Source organism: Haemaphysalis longicornis, unplaced genomic scaffold (assembly GCF_048455015.1).
Source record: "Haemaphysalis longicornis isolate Haplotype H1 unplaced genomic scaffold, Haemaphysalis longicornis Haplotype H1 scaffold_1, whole genome shotgun sequence".
Taxonomy (NCBI): domain Eukaryota; kingdom Metazoa; phylum Arthropoda; class Arachnida; order Ixodida; family Ixodidae; genus Haemaphysalis; species Haemaphysalis longicornis.
Window position 1 is genome coordinate 301,790,820 of NW_027526203.1, and position 16,782 is coordinate 301,807,601.

Here is a 16,782-nt window from a genome sequence, read left to right on the forward strand (position 1 = left end):
TTCGCTCCTGAGGCGATACTGCTTGACCTCGTGCACTGAGCAAGAAAACGTGCTCGCTCCCTGATCTTGGGGTGGGACGAACTGGCACCAGCGAAAACGAACTGTCAGGGGCGAGGAGCAGCACGCATTCTGAGAATGTTTGGCGATAATTCAAGCCGTGAAATTGAAAATCGTCGTCAGGTCCCTTTTCCGGCTGCAGCGGCCGCTTTTCCGATACAGGCGAAAAGCGAAAACGCCCGTGTGTTCGAGATTTCGGCGCATGTTAAAGATCCCCAGGTGGTCAAAATTAATCCCGATCCCTCCACTACGGTGCGCCTCATCGCCTGTCTGGCGTCGGCGCGTTGAACCGCACAATCAATCAATCGAAAATCGCCGCGAGTTGGTGCGCAGTTCTCGACATATGCTTCCCACTCGCCTGATCCACATTGGAGCCCGGGTATTTAAGGTAAGTATACTTGGTTTCAAGTAAATGCTACTAGCACGTAGCGGAGCTACTGACCGCACTACACCCAAACAATCGATCCTGTGAGACGGAACACCGTACTCGCGAAACCACGGCGGTCCGATTTATAGTATGCGAACGAAACGGCTTCTTTAATGCTGTGAAGAGATAATTAATTTGTGCTTTCTAGCAGAAACACAAATTCCCTGAAAAAACTCTGTGGAAACGTGAAAACGTGCGCACGAAATGCTCCACCTGCTTACTGGCTATACGTGGCACTGGGAAGTCATATTCAGGCGTATTCTAGGCATATTCTAGGCGGCTGGCACTGCGGTGTAGCTGTCTTACTGTGGGCTGGTTGAAAGACAGCTGTCGCCTTCGTGCCATCCTGCGGCTGGCACTGCGGCGTAGCTGTCTTACTGTGGGCTGGTTGAAAGACAGCTGTCGCCTTCGTGCCATCCTGCGGCTGGCACTGCGGCGTAGCTGTCTTAGTGTGGGCTGGCTAAAAGACAGCTGTCGCCTTCGTGGCATCCTGCGGCTGGCACTGCGGCGTAGCTGTCTTACTGTGGGCTGGCTGAAAGACAGCTGTCGTCATCGTGGCATCCTGCGGCTGGCACTGCGGCGTAGCTGTCTTACTGTGGGCTGGCTGAAAGACGGTGGGATGGTTGTACTATGGGGTGATTGAACAAGAGCTGTCGCCTTCGTGCCTACATGGTTGAACTAGAGATGGTTGAACTAGAACTATGCTGTCGAGTTAGTTACTTCATGAATTCATTTATTGCAGAATGATTGGTTGAGCCACTAGAGGGAAAGGGTTTAGGGATGGAAAAGAAAACGTTTATGCGCATAGCATTACTTCCTGCATCATCACGTAGTCAAGGCAAACCCAAGCAGCAGAGGCCGAGTGCCAATGATTGAAACCCCGTGGGTCCCCATTGGCTTCCGAGCTATTGGCCGCTCATCGGTAACTCGGCTGAAAGATTGACTCAGCGCCAAGCAAACGGCGACCGGAAGTAACGTCACACGGAAAGTCCATCGGAGGCCGAGCTTCAGCTGATGCATAAAAGCGCATTTTGACCACGCGCTTGCCGTGCGCGTAACATGTTCAAACAAGACGGTTGGAGCGGTGAACAGGCCACAACGCAGAAAAAAGTAGTTACTTAAAAAGCCACAGCACCGTGACATGAAACAAAGCTTACGTAAACTATAGTGCAGCGTATTCAAAGGATTGTGAGAGATAGTGTTACACGTTCAGTAGGAATGGGTCATTAGTGCGTCCTAACGCAACGGTGTCCGTAGGACTACTTGAGCGTTGTGCCTTTGCACGTTCTTTTTCTCCTCGGAGGAGGAGGCGCTGCGATCGCCACCTGTGTGAATGGCACTCAAGTCTGCTTCGCTTCTAAGTGGCCTCTGCTGCAGACATTGTGTTTCCTTCTTGTTGAAAATGGTACCAACGTACTCGTGAAGTGCAGCGCTACGCGTACGTGCCAATTGTGACTCTCAACGACCCCTCTGGGGCCAGTTATTGCCCTGTTCTTTTTGGGGGGGAAGTTAAGCCTAACCCGCCGCCATGCCGTCGGTCCCCCCTTCACTGCTCCGGCCCGCGAGGCTGTGAGCGCCGCTGAACGCAGCGTCTTCCTCGACGTTCGGTGGGGATCCCGTTATTCAAGATGGTCCTCCGACCTCCTCGCTGCAAGTAGCAAACACTTCTGCTGATGCCGGACGACAACCAGAACCTGTTGAAATGGAACACGACCAAGGGCCCGGCTTACCGAGCCAGCCAGCGCCCTGGACTTTTTTGCACCGCAACAAGAGCACCGGAACAACACTCGTCACCAAGACTGACCGGGTAAGTCGACCCCGCTCACTGTTAGTGCTAAGGCCACTATCCAAAATCAACATTTGCGAAATACCTAAGAGTGCTTTCGCTAACCTTATAGGCACTACGGCCCCACAAGCCTTTCATTCCGAGATAGCCTCTCACAAGTACGACGCCGCGGGCAATTGCCTTTACATCACAGTTTACGATGACGAACATGCCTCACGCATCCTGACTACTACCCAACTCACGATTAAACAAAATGGCAAATGCACCTCTATCCCAGTTGAGGTCAAAAAGTCCCCGCACCGTCCAAGTACCACAAGAGGAGTAATTACAGTTGAGCCTGAAGACTCCAACGAAGATATTTTCGAATGGCTTCGCTGCGAACATGTAGAAATTCTCTCGGTACATCGCATCGGCAAAACCAACCGTGCGGTAGTCACGTTCGACTCCCCAACATTACATGGCCATCGTTAAACTGAGCCCCTATATCCCCAAGAGAATGGTATGTTACAACTGCCACCGCATCGGTCATATATGTCCAAGTACTGTCCCAGCCAGACGGTATGCAGGACCTGCGGTAGACCACATGATGTAGGTGAGGATTGCGGTCCGACAGTATATAGTGCTGCGTGTGATGAATTAGGCCACATTGCTGTCAGTCCAACTTGCCCCAGCAGGCTCCCCTCCCATAGCACACCCGCTAAGGATTCTGCCAAGGGCATTTCTTGGGCGAACAGAATACGTGAGAAGGAAACTCAGCGCCAACCAAACAAGAGTCAAGGTTCTTGTGACACTCAACAGGTCCCCCCTTACGCCGCCGTCTTGGCCCAGCTGGCTGCCTTGCGAGAAGAAATCCAGCAGCTCAAGACGGAAAACCAGGAACTCAAAAAAGCCCTAGCCGCAAATAATCAGAATTTGACCAAAACGAACCTCAATAAACCCTCTTCGCGCAACAATACACGCCCTAGCCGGAGCCCCGGCATCAAACGTACTCCCACATCACAAAGTAGGATCGACCCGGAGCTCACGCAGGCTCTCCACGCCATCCGAACCGACATTCAGCGTGAACGTACAACACGGCAAGATGACATCGGTAAAATTCGAAGTCTTCTCGAAAGTCATGTGCAACAAACAACGGCCTTACTGCAACGTTTTTCAGAAGGGCTAACCCCAACAGAGGCTCCCGAGGAACCCCCGCGTAAAGTACTTATTCAGCAATAATGGCTACTCCCACTATTCTACAGTGGAATTGCCGCAGCTACCAGCAGAATCATCTCACATTGTTACAGCGCATTAGGCAAATCCAACCGCTATTTGTATTGCTCCAAGAAACTTGCACAACTCCTAACGTTCGCGGCTATACGACCTACACCAGCCCCTGCATTACCTGCAAACCGCATCGTAACTCAACTGGATCCACCCTCACAACCGGCTATGCCGCCGTACTGGTCCGTGCAGACTTCGCTAGCCGACAAGTCATTGTGCCGTGCACGTCTACTCAGCATGAAGTCGTAGTCGCTCATGCTCGACTACCTAGTGGAAAAGCCATAGTGGTTGCCTCGGCCTACTACAGGCCCATTACAGGATCCCTCCGTAATGTCAGTTTTAATTGGATAAACCAACTTACGTCTCAATTTCCCCGCACAAATATGGTTATTGGAGGTGACTTCAATGCAAAGAGCCACACCTGGGGCTATACCAATACAGACAAGAGAGGAGCGGCTCTTGAGGAAACTGCTGACTATGCAATCTACACCTTGTTAACGACCTCGCCTGCGCAACAAGGGTGGGGCTTCATCCATCTCAACGGGACACCATCCCTGACCTGACGTGGACCACTGCAGGCCTCATCCGTAATTGGTCCACGTACAGCACAACGTCGTGTAGTGACCACTATCCTATATCCATTACATTACGCGGCAAGCGACTCCGCATGACGAAAACTATCACTCGAACAGACTGGTGTGCCTTTCGGCAAGCTCTCAATGCACATGAGGACCACGATCTTTCGGCATTCATCGCTGGCGTCCAACAGGCCTCGCACACGGCTTCCGAACAAGTCACCTGTTATGAAGACACCCCTGCCATTGACGGGCATTTATAGAATTTGTGGAAGCGAGTCGAGCAGCTCACCCACCGCTACCGTTACAATGGCCATCGCCATCGGGACCTGATACGCATCAGGCATCAATACAAACTGATTAATTCGTATCAGAAGAAATTAATGAATAATCATTGGAATGACTTGTGCTCCTCACTTAGCAAGGAACGTGGCCTCTCCAAGCTGTGGCGAATTTACAGAGGCCTCGCCGGGAAATCGAAAAAAACCTAACCACTGTTCTCCACCTTTGCACTCACGGACGATCCAGGAGCACCAACTTATTCTTCTTCCCCACGGCATCACTCACCCAGCCCCCCGCACTACTGGTCATCCAGGTCCCCCATTCACGCGAGGACCTAGACTCTCCGTTCACTCTGGCAGAACTCCGGGCGGCCATAATGCAGGGAAAACTACGTTCTGCACCTGGCCATGACGGCATCACCTGGCAACAGATTAGGAACATGGACGATTTTACCCTGACTCGACAACTAGCCCACGTGAACAAGCTATGGGAGATGAGTGAGGTCCCTGATTACCTGAAACTCACCCTTGTCCATCCCATTCCCAAACCAAACAAGGACCCAAATGTTATCACAAACTTGCGGCCAATTTCACTTACTCCTACTCTGTGTAAACTAATAGAACGTCTCATCCATGCCCGGCTACAATACTACCTCGAATACGCTCAACCCTGGTTTCACCCCTCTCAAACCGGCTTTCGCCCTCATCTCGGTACACACGACTGTCTGTGGCTTCTACGTCGTGTTATTAACCGCTCGGCAAGTAGTTGTGGCCTACCAGACTACGTTTTAGCCGTCGACATCCGCGAGGCCTTCGACAGAGTCCGTCAAACCGCAATTCTAGAGGAATTAGCCCAAGCGTATCCCAGCCAAAAAACTCAAGACTGGGTGCGCCACTTTTTCCAGAGTAGACCCATAAAACTTAACGGTTCTCATCCGGGCTGGTCGCCCTGTACTTACTTTCTGGACCGAGGAGTTCCTCAAGAATCTATACTCGGACCAGTCCTCTTTAATCTGGCGATGACCCGTATGGCTCGTCAACTCGAGCGAGACACATCCGCCCGTTTTGCCATCTACGCGGATGATATTACGATATGGACAGAAGGTAATGACTTCGAAAACACGGACAGTATGATTACTGAACTTCAGGCGGCTGTCGCAAGCCTTGAGAACCATCTGCCTCAACTCGGGCTTGAGATGGCGCCTGAAAAAACTGAACTCCTCCTTGTTCACGGAACCAAGTCCTCGCCTGATAGGGAACCAACCGCCCTCCACATCGCAAATAACACTATCCGTGCCACTTGCGGCCACATAAGGCTGCTTGGCATCCCGCTGTACAGTCACAACAGTCCAAAGATCTGGCTAACCAAATTATAAAAGCAATGGAAACCGATGCTTCACCTTATTAAGCGCCTCTCTAACAAGTACGGTGGTGCACAACAAAGCTCTTGCGTTGCTTTGGCTCGTGCTGTGGCCATCGGTGCCCTCGCATATGGTGCCCCTGTATATGACTTCAGCAAGACTAATCTCAAATTCCTCCACACCCTTCACAGAGCCACACTCCGAACCATAACAGGCTTACCTCGGCATACACGAATTACGGCACTGGAACAAGCTGCTCCACTTCCCCCCATCGATCTGATAATGAAGGAAACTCGAATGCAAGCGGACTTCAAGCGGACTATTACCCTGCAAGGACTGGCGCTCTCAGATTGGGACAACCAACGGCCCATCCAGGTGCACAACCTTCTAAGCCCAATGGCTCCATGGACTCTCCCGGATGTCGCCCCTAACTCACCTTCGAAACCAGTCCCGCGCGGTCACTCCAGGCTGCGCAAACAGCGCCTAGAAAAGCTCAACCGGTCCTGTTTGCCCGGAGAGATTGACATCTATACGGATGCCAGCGTCAGGGACCACATCTTCGGTCTGGCTTGGCACTGCTCGGAGAACCCAGATCTCAGCGGCACAGCAAGCCTCAACCTTGTCCACATCACGCCGTTGGAGGCTGAGCTCCACGCTGTCATCGGTACCCTCAACCACATAAGCTTCGACGTCTCGCAGATGCCCCCATCCCACATTCGCATCCTCACGGACTCCTTCGGCGTAGTTCAAGAACTACCCGCCGCGGTGGCTCAGTGGCTAAGGCGTTGCGCTGCTGAGCACGAGGTCGCGGGTTCGATTCCCGGCCGCGGCGGCCGCTTTTCTGATGGAGGCGAAAAGCAAAAACGCCCGTGTGTACGAGATTTCGGCGCACGATAAAGATCCCCAGGTGGTCAAAATTAATCCGGAGCCCTCCACTACGGCGCGCCTCATCGCCTGCGTTGCGTCGGCGCGTTAAACCCTACAATCAATCAATCAATAGTTCAAGAACTCAGACGCCAATCCTCTCTCAACCCCCTCACACAACAAATCCTGACCCATGTTGCCCTACTCCGTCGTAAAGGGGTATCTGTACGGATTGATTGGGTTCCCGGCCACGAGACAGCTTGCACGGGTAACCAGGCCGCCCATTCTGCGGCACAGGAGAGCAGTATCACACCTCCGCTGGTTCCCTGCACGCCGAATCCGTCACCGCTACCTCCTTTCCTGCAGTTACTTCGACATAAACGCGACAAGAGGAACCGCTACATCGCTGCCACCCCACAAGGGTACCTAGCGTACCTAACCGGCATTCCTCCCCTGCCACGAGCCGCTGAGGTATTTCTCAACAAGCTCCTAGCAAATGCCGCCTACACCCGGACATAATCCTAAAATGGCTCTCACCCAATCTGCCTCTCAAATGTACATTCTGCAATACCCTCACATATATGCAGACCTCAACCATCTCCTTCGGGATTGCTCCTTCTTCTCGCAACATCGCTCAGACATCATCACATCTTTCCACGCGCCCACAAGCACCTCAGAAGACTATCATACCATGGTGAAACCTCTACTGCACAAAATAGGGCTGTTTGCTATCAAAAGTGGCCTAGCACGGGCAGTGTAGCTGGGGTACTGACTCTGGTCCCTGCAAGCTGCCACGTCCCTGTAAAAGACGCTGCATTCCACTCCCCTACTCCCCTTTCCTCTTCCCTAAACCGGCCTTTGGCCCTCCTTACCAATAAAGGTGCTACTACTACTACTCTCCTCGGTGGGGCTGGTGGACGTACGCGTCGCTGTCACGTCTCCGTCCCTTCTGTGGATTGACACCGCCGTAGTACTCCTGCACGTGTCTGTGAGGTGCGTATTGTGTCGGTGGGTGTGTTTGAAGTATACCTGACTGGTCGAATAACATCGTTTGCCTGCTGCGGCCGCTGCTGAAAATGTAAGTCACCATTTCAATTTTCCTTGCGCGGTACGGGAGAGCTCGCACTCGTTCCCGCCAAAACTTCAGCTGTCGTTTATAACAACTGGTGCTCGTGAGTGCTGCTTAGTGTTGTTGGTTCTTGCGAAGAATTAAGTGGTCACATACATGTGCTTCCGTTTGTGTGACGCCAGTTCTAGCTCTCCTTTTTCCGGCTTTGTGTTTTCCGAACAAGCGGCCGTGCTCCCCCTGCAGGTTCACGACGTTCAGCATGCGTTGAAGCAAGACCCGTCTGTAGTATAAGAATTCCGGATGTGTTACGCTGGCTTCATTAAACTCTAGCTATAAATGAAGCTTTCGTTTCATTATTTTCTTGAGCAACGTAAAGATATTGTCGAGCAACAAAGTAATTACACTGCCGCTGGGCTCCTCCGTCGGTTCCGTTCGCATCTGGCGCGTCTGACGAGGCAGAAGTGAGCGACGGCGACAGCAACACCGTAACCAGTTACCTCCCCCAGGCCCTTCGGCAAAGTCGAAAAACAGGAAAGCCCAGTTATGCGACAATACATCGGAGGACATCCTTACCAGAGCAGTGACGGTGGCTAATATCAACTAATCATGGCTTCTATCAAGGTGTTACAATGGAATTGCCGCTCGATTCGTTCTTCTTCTCCGGACCTTTATACTTTAACTGCTAAATTTTCACCTGAAGTAATTCTTCTACAGGAAACTTGGTTAGACTCCGGCACAATTTTTATGTTCCCTAAATACAGAACCTTCCGCCTGGACCGTCAAGGTCGCGGTGGCGGCATACTGATATTAATATCCATTACCTTCTGTCGTAATGCGTTCAAAACTTTCGACTTTTTGTCCTCAGAATGTGAGATTCTTGGCATTGATTTACTTCTGCCGGGATGCCGCCCTGTGTCGTTGATAAATGTGTATTTTCCCCACGGAGTTTGCGAAGTTAGAGCTTTAGATGCGGCCCTTTCGGTTAGCCAAAAAGCTGTGGTTGTAGCGGGGGACTTCAACTCGCACCACGTATCTTGGGGATATAGGACTGACACCTCAGGGAGACGTCTTTGTGAATGGGCAGGGGATAATAACCTGCACTGCCGAAATGTAGGCAATGCCACATTTATAAGTGGTCAGTCTGGTTCTGTCCTAGACCTCACTTTTGCGACCTCAGGGCTTGTATCCTCGTGGTCCACAATTGACTGCGAGACTAACAGTGACCACACCCCGATACTTTTTGACATCGTTTGCGCTGCAAAAATACCAAACCACAAAGTACATTCGTTTGTCAATGTTAATAAGTTCTCCTCGGAGCTGTGCAAAGCAATCTGAGCTTTTTCACCTATGGAGCAGACAATCAGGGCTGAAAGCGTTGTCTCAGCTATTAAGGATTCCATCCTTCGAGCAAAATTTACGGTATCCTCAGTACATAGCACCGCTTGTAGCCCTTGGTGGAATGAGGAATGTACTAGAGACTTCCGGCGTAGAAAAGCCGCCTGGCAGCAGCTTCTCCACAATCACAGTCCGGCTAACTGGGTTAATTTTAAATTTCACCGCGCAAATTTTAAGCGAACTGTATCACGTGCGAAGGAAACATTTAATATTGGCCGATTTTCCGCCCTATCACAACCGAATCGTAGACAAGCTTTATTCAAGTTTCTCAGGTCTAGGAAATTATCGCCCGTCTCTCCGAACACACTCTCCCTGGTTCGTACACCAGAAGAATCCGTTGAATTCTTAGAGACCATAGCGAGTGATCTACAGCTGCGGTTTGCGACAATGATTCCGTCGAAATTTCGGCACGGCTGACTTTGAGCTAGATAGCGTAATTTCCCGTCTTCCAGCGTCTGCGCCTGGTCCAGACGGCATCACCGCAGCGATGATTAAACTGTTGTACAATGAAGCCCCGGCAGACCTGTTGAATGTGGTTAATATTTCTCTTAAAACGCGTGGATACTTCCTGAATGGCGCTTGGCCAAGAATTTACTTTTTTTTAAAGAAACCGGAGCTTGGATATACAATTGATAATATTAGGGCAATAGCACTAACATCCACTCTTGTAAAGGTAATTGAGCGCGTTTTGCTTCTCCGTATTAACAAGTTTTTGCGTACAAGGAACATACTCAACTGCAGACAAATTGGTTCTAGGGAAGGATGCTCTATCTGGTGGGCGCATATAGATTTGGAAAGTCGCATCCACTGGGCCCGACGAAATAAGCGGATCGCAGCATTGGTCACCTTGGACATTTCGAAAGCCTACGACAGTGTGGAATATGGCATCCTTCTAGATCTCCTAGCTCGCTATTCGTTTCCGGAGTACATTACTGCGTGGGTAGCGGCTTTTCTGGAAAACAGAGAGTTTTTCTGTTCCCAAAATGGTTACTCCTCTTCCCGGTATAAGCAGACACGTGGAGTACCCCAGGGGTCTGTTATCTCCCCAGTATTATTCAATGTGCTTTTGAGCTCCATACCAATTCACCGAGATGTGCATACATATGTCTATGCAAATGACATCGCCTTTTTCTCTTCATCGCAAGACATCCATTCCTTATTTCACTCCCTTAAATCATATTTGAATTCCCTGGAAGCGTGGTTGGATACTTTGAAATTTTCCTTAAACATTGATAAGTGTGCCATCCTCGTGTTCCCTCTTACGGACCAAATATCGATTTCGTTATCGTACCACCAACAAACCATTCGTCAGGTTGATTCGCTAAAATATCTTGGGGTCATATATGACAGAAAATTGAATTGGCGCCTACACATTGAACATATAGCTGCGAAAGGCTCCCGTGCTGTAGCTCTACTGAGGGGTCTTAGCCACAAAAGAACAGGTCTGAGGGTAGATACGCTCTTGATGATTTACAGCATGTATGTTCGACCAATTCTAGAATTTGGGTGTGTTGTATTCTCTGGCGCTGCGACATATAAGCTCATGCCTTTGGTGAATTAATTGATTGTGGGGTTTAACGCGCCGACGCAACGCAGGCGATGAGGCGCGCCGTAGTGGAGGGCTCCGGATTAATTTTGACCACCTGGGGATCTTTATCGTGCGCCGAAATCTCGTACGCACGGGCGTCTTTGCTTTTCGCCTCCATCAGAAAAGCGGCCGCCGCGGCCGGGGCCTTTGGTGAAGCTGGAACGACAAGCTTTGCGTTGCTGCTTAGGCCTACCCGGTTACGTCCCGATTCGGGTATTATACTTGGAGGCCGGAGTCCCAACGCTGAATTCCAGGTTTAAATACCTCACCATCAATGCATTTGCAAAGTTCCTAGAGTCACCGCTGGCCAGATCACAGGCTGTGTTTGTCCAACACGCATTTGCGTTTTTCGGCTCTAATTGGTCTCGTATCCGGCGCCCGCAGGTCACTTTTGCGAATTCTTTACTTCATCCATTAAACTCCACGCCCCTATCAGTTCCCGTCTTGCAGTCTCAACCCGCAGTAGTGGAGGTTTCTTTTGATAACATTTTCCCAAAACATGCTAAGCTGCTTCCAACCAACTTAATTAATAACATTCTCCTGGCTCACCAGTCTGAATACCCATCGCACGTGGTTATTGCAACCGACGCCTCTGGAAAAAAGTTGGGGTGGGTATCTTCTCTCCGGCATTGAATTGGTCTTTTTCATTGCGTCTACCAGATTATATTCCCATATTTTATGCAGAATTTCTGGCTATTCTTCTTGCTGTTCTGAAACTCCATTCGGCGCAATCTTCAGTGATGATACTCACGGATTCCCTCTCCGTGTGCATGGTCCTTTCTTCAGAAACTGTCAGTCCCATGCTTAAAACTTTTTACTCCTTCGTTCCCACGTATGTGCGGGCAATTAGGCTTGTCTGGCTGCCTGGCCACTGTGGATTAGCCCTTAAAGCCGCGGATACATTAGCGAAAATGGCATTGTCGTTACCTATTGTGGAGGTGCTTCCCCCGTTTGCTTGCGTGTTGCTAGCCCGTTATCGACAATACCTGTTGGCCCAGGACGTGTCCGATCACGGGCTGCACACCTCTCCGGAACTCGAACACCTCAGGTTTCGGTGGAAAAGAAGCCTCTGCCAAACTCGCTCGTGCGAAGTTTCGCTGTGGTGTTCCCCCACTTAACAGGTATCTATACCGGGCAGATCTAGCAACCTCACCCTTGTGCCACTTCTTCCATGAAATTGAATCGGATGAGCATTTCTTCCTTTTTTGCCGCCGATTCTCGCATCACCGGAGAAGGCTGCTGGAGGCTCGCCTGCGGCGTCTTGGAATGCCACTGACCTTGCCAGTGCTTTTGTATTTTGGAGGCACGCAGCTATAGGCCACTGCCATGGGGATGTCTGTCAAGCCATTCATTCCTTCATTTCAGAGACGGCTCGTCTGCCTTGTTAAAATGATTCTGATCAGGCTCTCTCGCTCCTCTTTCTTGTTCTATTTCTGTCTTCAACCTATATTCTAAATTCTTTCTTCGACTGCACCTTTTTGCCTATCTGGTTTTTTAGTAAAAAAAAAACACAGTTTTCTTGGCCAATCCCCCTGAGTGGGTATGCGCCACTTTATGGGCCACCACCACCACCAGTTTAATTAGTTCCCGATTATTTAGGTTTGTAGCGTCGCTTCAATTGTCGCTTTATTTGGTTACCCCTTAAAATATAACGCATTCAAAGGCCACAAGGTTAATCTTTTCTACCTCCAAGTTGGCAGAGATGTCTTGCAAAAAAAAAAAAAACGTAAACGTTTGTGCGTTCCGAACCCGTTGTGTAGTGCGTTGCCTTGTAGTCTCTGATCCCGCGTTGTTAGAAAACAAGACTTACGCTAATAAAAAATTGACGGCACGACATTTCAGTCGCGGTTAATTGTTTATGTGGCTACAGTATGCACAACAAAATTTCACGGAACCGCTGGTGTGTTGCTTTGTCTATTGGACTTTTTTCATATTATCTTGCGCGACTGCAATGAGAAGCCCATTTTCGGTGAAATTCCGGACTGTTTTCTCAAGAACGAGCTTAGTAACTGCTGCCGTAAAACGCAGTATTGAAAAATGAATAGTGCAGTTCGTTTCATGTTTCATAGCGAGTGTCCTGCATGGCTGTTTGTGAGGCCATGAGGTGTCACGGCATTTCCGAACCTGAACGCTTGCAACTTCTTCATTCCTTCGTACTCTCTCGCTTTACGTTTTACCTCCCGTACTGCAAACTCAATGCCTCTGACAAAACAAAACTAGATTGCCTACTACGACGCATATACCGAGTTGCTCTTCTAATACCTCCCAGCGCCCCCACCAGCCGTCTATTAGCCCTGGGCATTCACAACACCATCGATGAAATCATGGAAGCCCACCGCACAGCCCAGATAGACTATCGCGCACGCATCCCGGCCGCGCCCTTCTCGCAGCGGCCCACCTGACCTCCCCTTTCCCCTCACCTATGGCCTCCCTTATTCCCACTACGTTACGCCAACTCTTGCATGTACGCCCACTGCCTCGCAATATGCACCCCCACCACCACGCCGACCGCCGACTGGCCAGGGCTAGACATCTGCAGCGTACATTCCCTCCCTCCCAGCATCATTTATACGTCGACGCAGCTAGCTACCACGATAAGCCGGCTTTCGCCACAACCGTCATTTCATCGCTCGACAGCCCTCCCTTGGACGCACTCACGATACATACAACATCAGCTACCGCTGCGGAGGAGGCGGCTATCTCCCTCGCCCTAGTACAGTCTCCCACACCCAGAGTTGTCCTTTCGGATTCTCAGTCGGCAATTCGCAACTTCTCTGCAGGGCTAATCTCCCCACTCGCCCTCAAAATCCTCTCCCGCAGAACACCATCCCACCCCGTGGCTCTGCTGTGGACCCCGGCCCACACGGGAACAGACGCCAATGAAGCGGCCCACCGTACAGCTCGAGCTCTTGTCACCCGAGCAGGCCCTTCTATTGGCTCTACCCACGGCACCCCCGCTTCCGGGACGCTCTAGTCTCGTACCGGGACACTACCCAGCACTTCCGCCTCCTCCGCAGGATATATCCTCCCCCCCACACCCTTCCCTCACCCACGAAGCCGCTCGCCACTGGCGGCTACTACAAACCCACACAACCCCCTGCCGAACTCTCCTACACCGCATCAACCCCAATCTCTACCCTTTGCCTCTTTGCCCTCAATGTCTCCAGCCGGATACCCGCTACCATTCCCTTTGCGAGTGTCCCCACGACCCATTTCCCCCTTTTCCTTCCCCCTTACACTGGGAGCAGGCCCTGGAGAGCTCCGACCCGGAAGTGCAGTTGGCACTAACCAACCGGGCCGCCCAGGTCGCGGAGAACATCGCATCCTCCGCCACCCCTCTCCCCTAGACCCAGTTTGCAAATAAATGTTTCTCCTCCTCCTCCTCATAGCGAGTGTTAACAAGCTAGAAGTTTAGGCTGAATACTTTCACACATACATGTGTTAAGGCTGGTACTAGGTGCTGCATTTAGTAAGCAGCGTGCATTTGGCGGAAAAGCAGCAAATCACTCTGGCAACACTGTGCACCCGCTGCGCCGCCATTAGAAAGGAAGCGAAAAGGCTGCGAGCACAGAGTTTCTATGGGGTAGCTACCGTCCACCGTCCGCGTCCCGCGAAGTGGTGTTTCCCACTGCAGGATGGGAAAATAACTTTGCCGCCCTTCCTTCGATAGAAGAGCGGCATATTCAGGATTTTTATTCTTCGAGGTCGACCGCTGAAAGGTCCTACGAGTACGAGCGATCATACGTCAGCGTGGAGTCCTACGTTACGCCATCGTCAGTGTTGACAAACAGCAGCAAGCAAAGGTAGGATTTGTTGCTAATAAAGAATAGCCTTAGCGCTGCCTCCTTGTTTGGTTGTCGAGTTTTAATTGTGTTTAATCGATGCGCCCTTGCCCCGTGGTAGCGACGGCTGGCCGCTATGAACGGGCTATGAAGGGTCCGTCTCTGCTGAGCGCTCACTTTGCGTATGTTCAAACTTTCAAAACTATTCGCGAAAATGACCAAAGCATGCATAATGAAACTGATTTAGATGTCTCTGCTGGAGGTCATGTTTGCGATTGACCGCCTCTGTACTTGCGGCGCTTAATTTTTCCGCCGGTTAATGCGGTGCAAATGCGGGAGCGATAGGTCGCACGCGTGCGTCAGAAGCGAGCAGAGGCAGTCGAACTTGAGAGAAACTCAGAGGAAGAAACAAACACAGAAGAAATAGGAGAAAAGAAGGGCACGTCTAGACTCGCCCCAGACGAGCCGTTGAGCAGCGGGGTAGATAAGCGGAAGCGATTTTACCAGCGTTAACCTTCGTAAGGTAGCGCAAAACACCACTTTAAGAGAGAAATATGACTACGGCGATGGGGAAACAGACTCGTGGGGCAACAGACCGGTGAAGCCGTGGGCGAAAACGTGCGACCGCAACGGCGTTGCTACGACCTGCTTCCTTTCTAATGGCGTCGTCCCGTTCACCACCAGTGTTACCACCGCTGAATGCTCAGTGTTGTCCGCCTTTTTGCAAAGGGTCTATAACAGGCGCTACGACGTAAATGTGTTTCCCGTGGACAAATGGCGGACCATATGTCGTGTTTCGTAGTCCTTGCTCATAGCCGCACTTGTTAGGTGCGGCGGAAACGTCTCGGCTGTACTAGCTTCACTTGGAGGAGGAGGGAAAACTTTATTTACACCAGTCAAAAGCACAAAAGGGTGTGCCCCCCCATCAGTCAGCCAGAATCCCTTGTGATTCGGCGGCTTCCAGGGCGAGACCGATGATTTTTCTCTGACTGCTGGAGGCCTGGCTGAGTAGCAGGGCCTCCCAGGATGCAGCATTTCTGTGAGGTTTTTTGTAAGAGGGACACGTCCAGACCATGTGAACGAGGTCCGCTATGCCCTGACATTTTTTGCATTTGGAATCAGATACTTTGGGGTGCCATTTACTGTACAATACGGGGTTTGGGAAGACCCCCGCCTGTAACCTTCTCCAGTATATTTCCTCTTTCCTAGTAAGGTGCGGGTGAGCCGGCGGTAGTACTTTCCTCGCTAGTCTATAGTATTGTACTATTTCGTGGAAGGTTCCTAGCCCGTCGTCTGCACTCGGGAGGGGCTCCGCGTACGGAGGAACCGCGTCTGGCTCGGTGGCGGCGGCGATCGTCCGGACTGTCAGACCTCGAGCGGTCGCATGTGCCTTTTCATTCCCGATGAGACCCGTATGAGCTGGTGCCCACACTAATGTTGCCTGTTCGATGGGAGCCTTTGCGTTCGCGAGGATCTTCCATGCGGCATTGGAGATCCTTCCTCGATCGAAGTTTCTGATGGCGGACTTCGAGTCGCTCACTATCGTTTTTATTCCTGATTGAGTCATCGCCTGAGCGATGGCTGACTCTTCTGCCTCTGTTATGTCTTTGCTCCGTACCGTGCAGCACGAAACGGGGACCCCGTTTTCTGTAACCGCCACTGCTGCGAAAGCTTTTTTCGTCTGATATTGAGCTGCGTCTGTGTACAGGACGTCAGTCCTGCCACCATATCTAATTTGCAGGGCTCTGGCTCTACTTTTACGTCTAGCCTCATGATGCGTTGGGCTCATGTTTCTTGGCAGTGGTGACACAGTAAGTTTTTCCCTGAGCTGCCTGGGTAGCTCTATACTGTCTCTGCCTCTTTCTCCTGCCTGGTATCCCAGACGCTCTAATATCCTCCGACCCGTCTTGCTGCTCAGCAGCCGTTGTTGTTGTGACGCGTTTACCGCCTCAATCAGTTCATCGATAGTATTAGATACACCCATACTAAGTATTTTGGCCGTCGAGGTGTTTGGGGGAAGACCTAGCGCACATTTGATGCCCTTTCTAATTATGATGTCGAGCTTACTTTTTTCTGCCTTGGTTAGCTTCATGAAGGGGGCTACGAAGAGTACCCTGCTAACGCCAAAGGCTTGAAAGAGCCTGAGTAGATTAGTCTCTTTCATTCCCCCGTGCTTGTTGGAGATTCGCCTTAACATTCTGCAAATTTGCGCGACGGCGTTGTCGAGTTTGCGGATAGTCTCAGTATTTCTACCGGAGTCCTGAACGTATAGCCCGAGGACTCTGAGCTTGTCCCTTGCTGGTATTGGCTTGCCGCCGGCCTTCAGTCTTATGT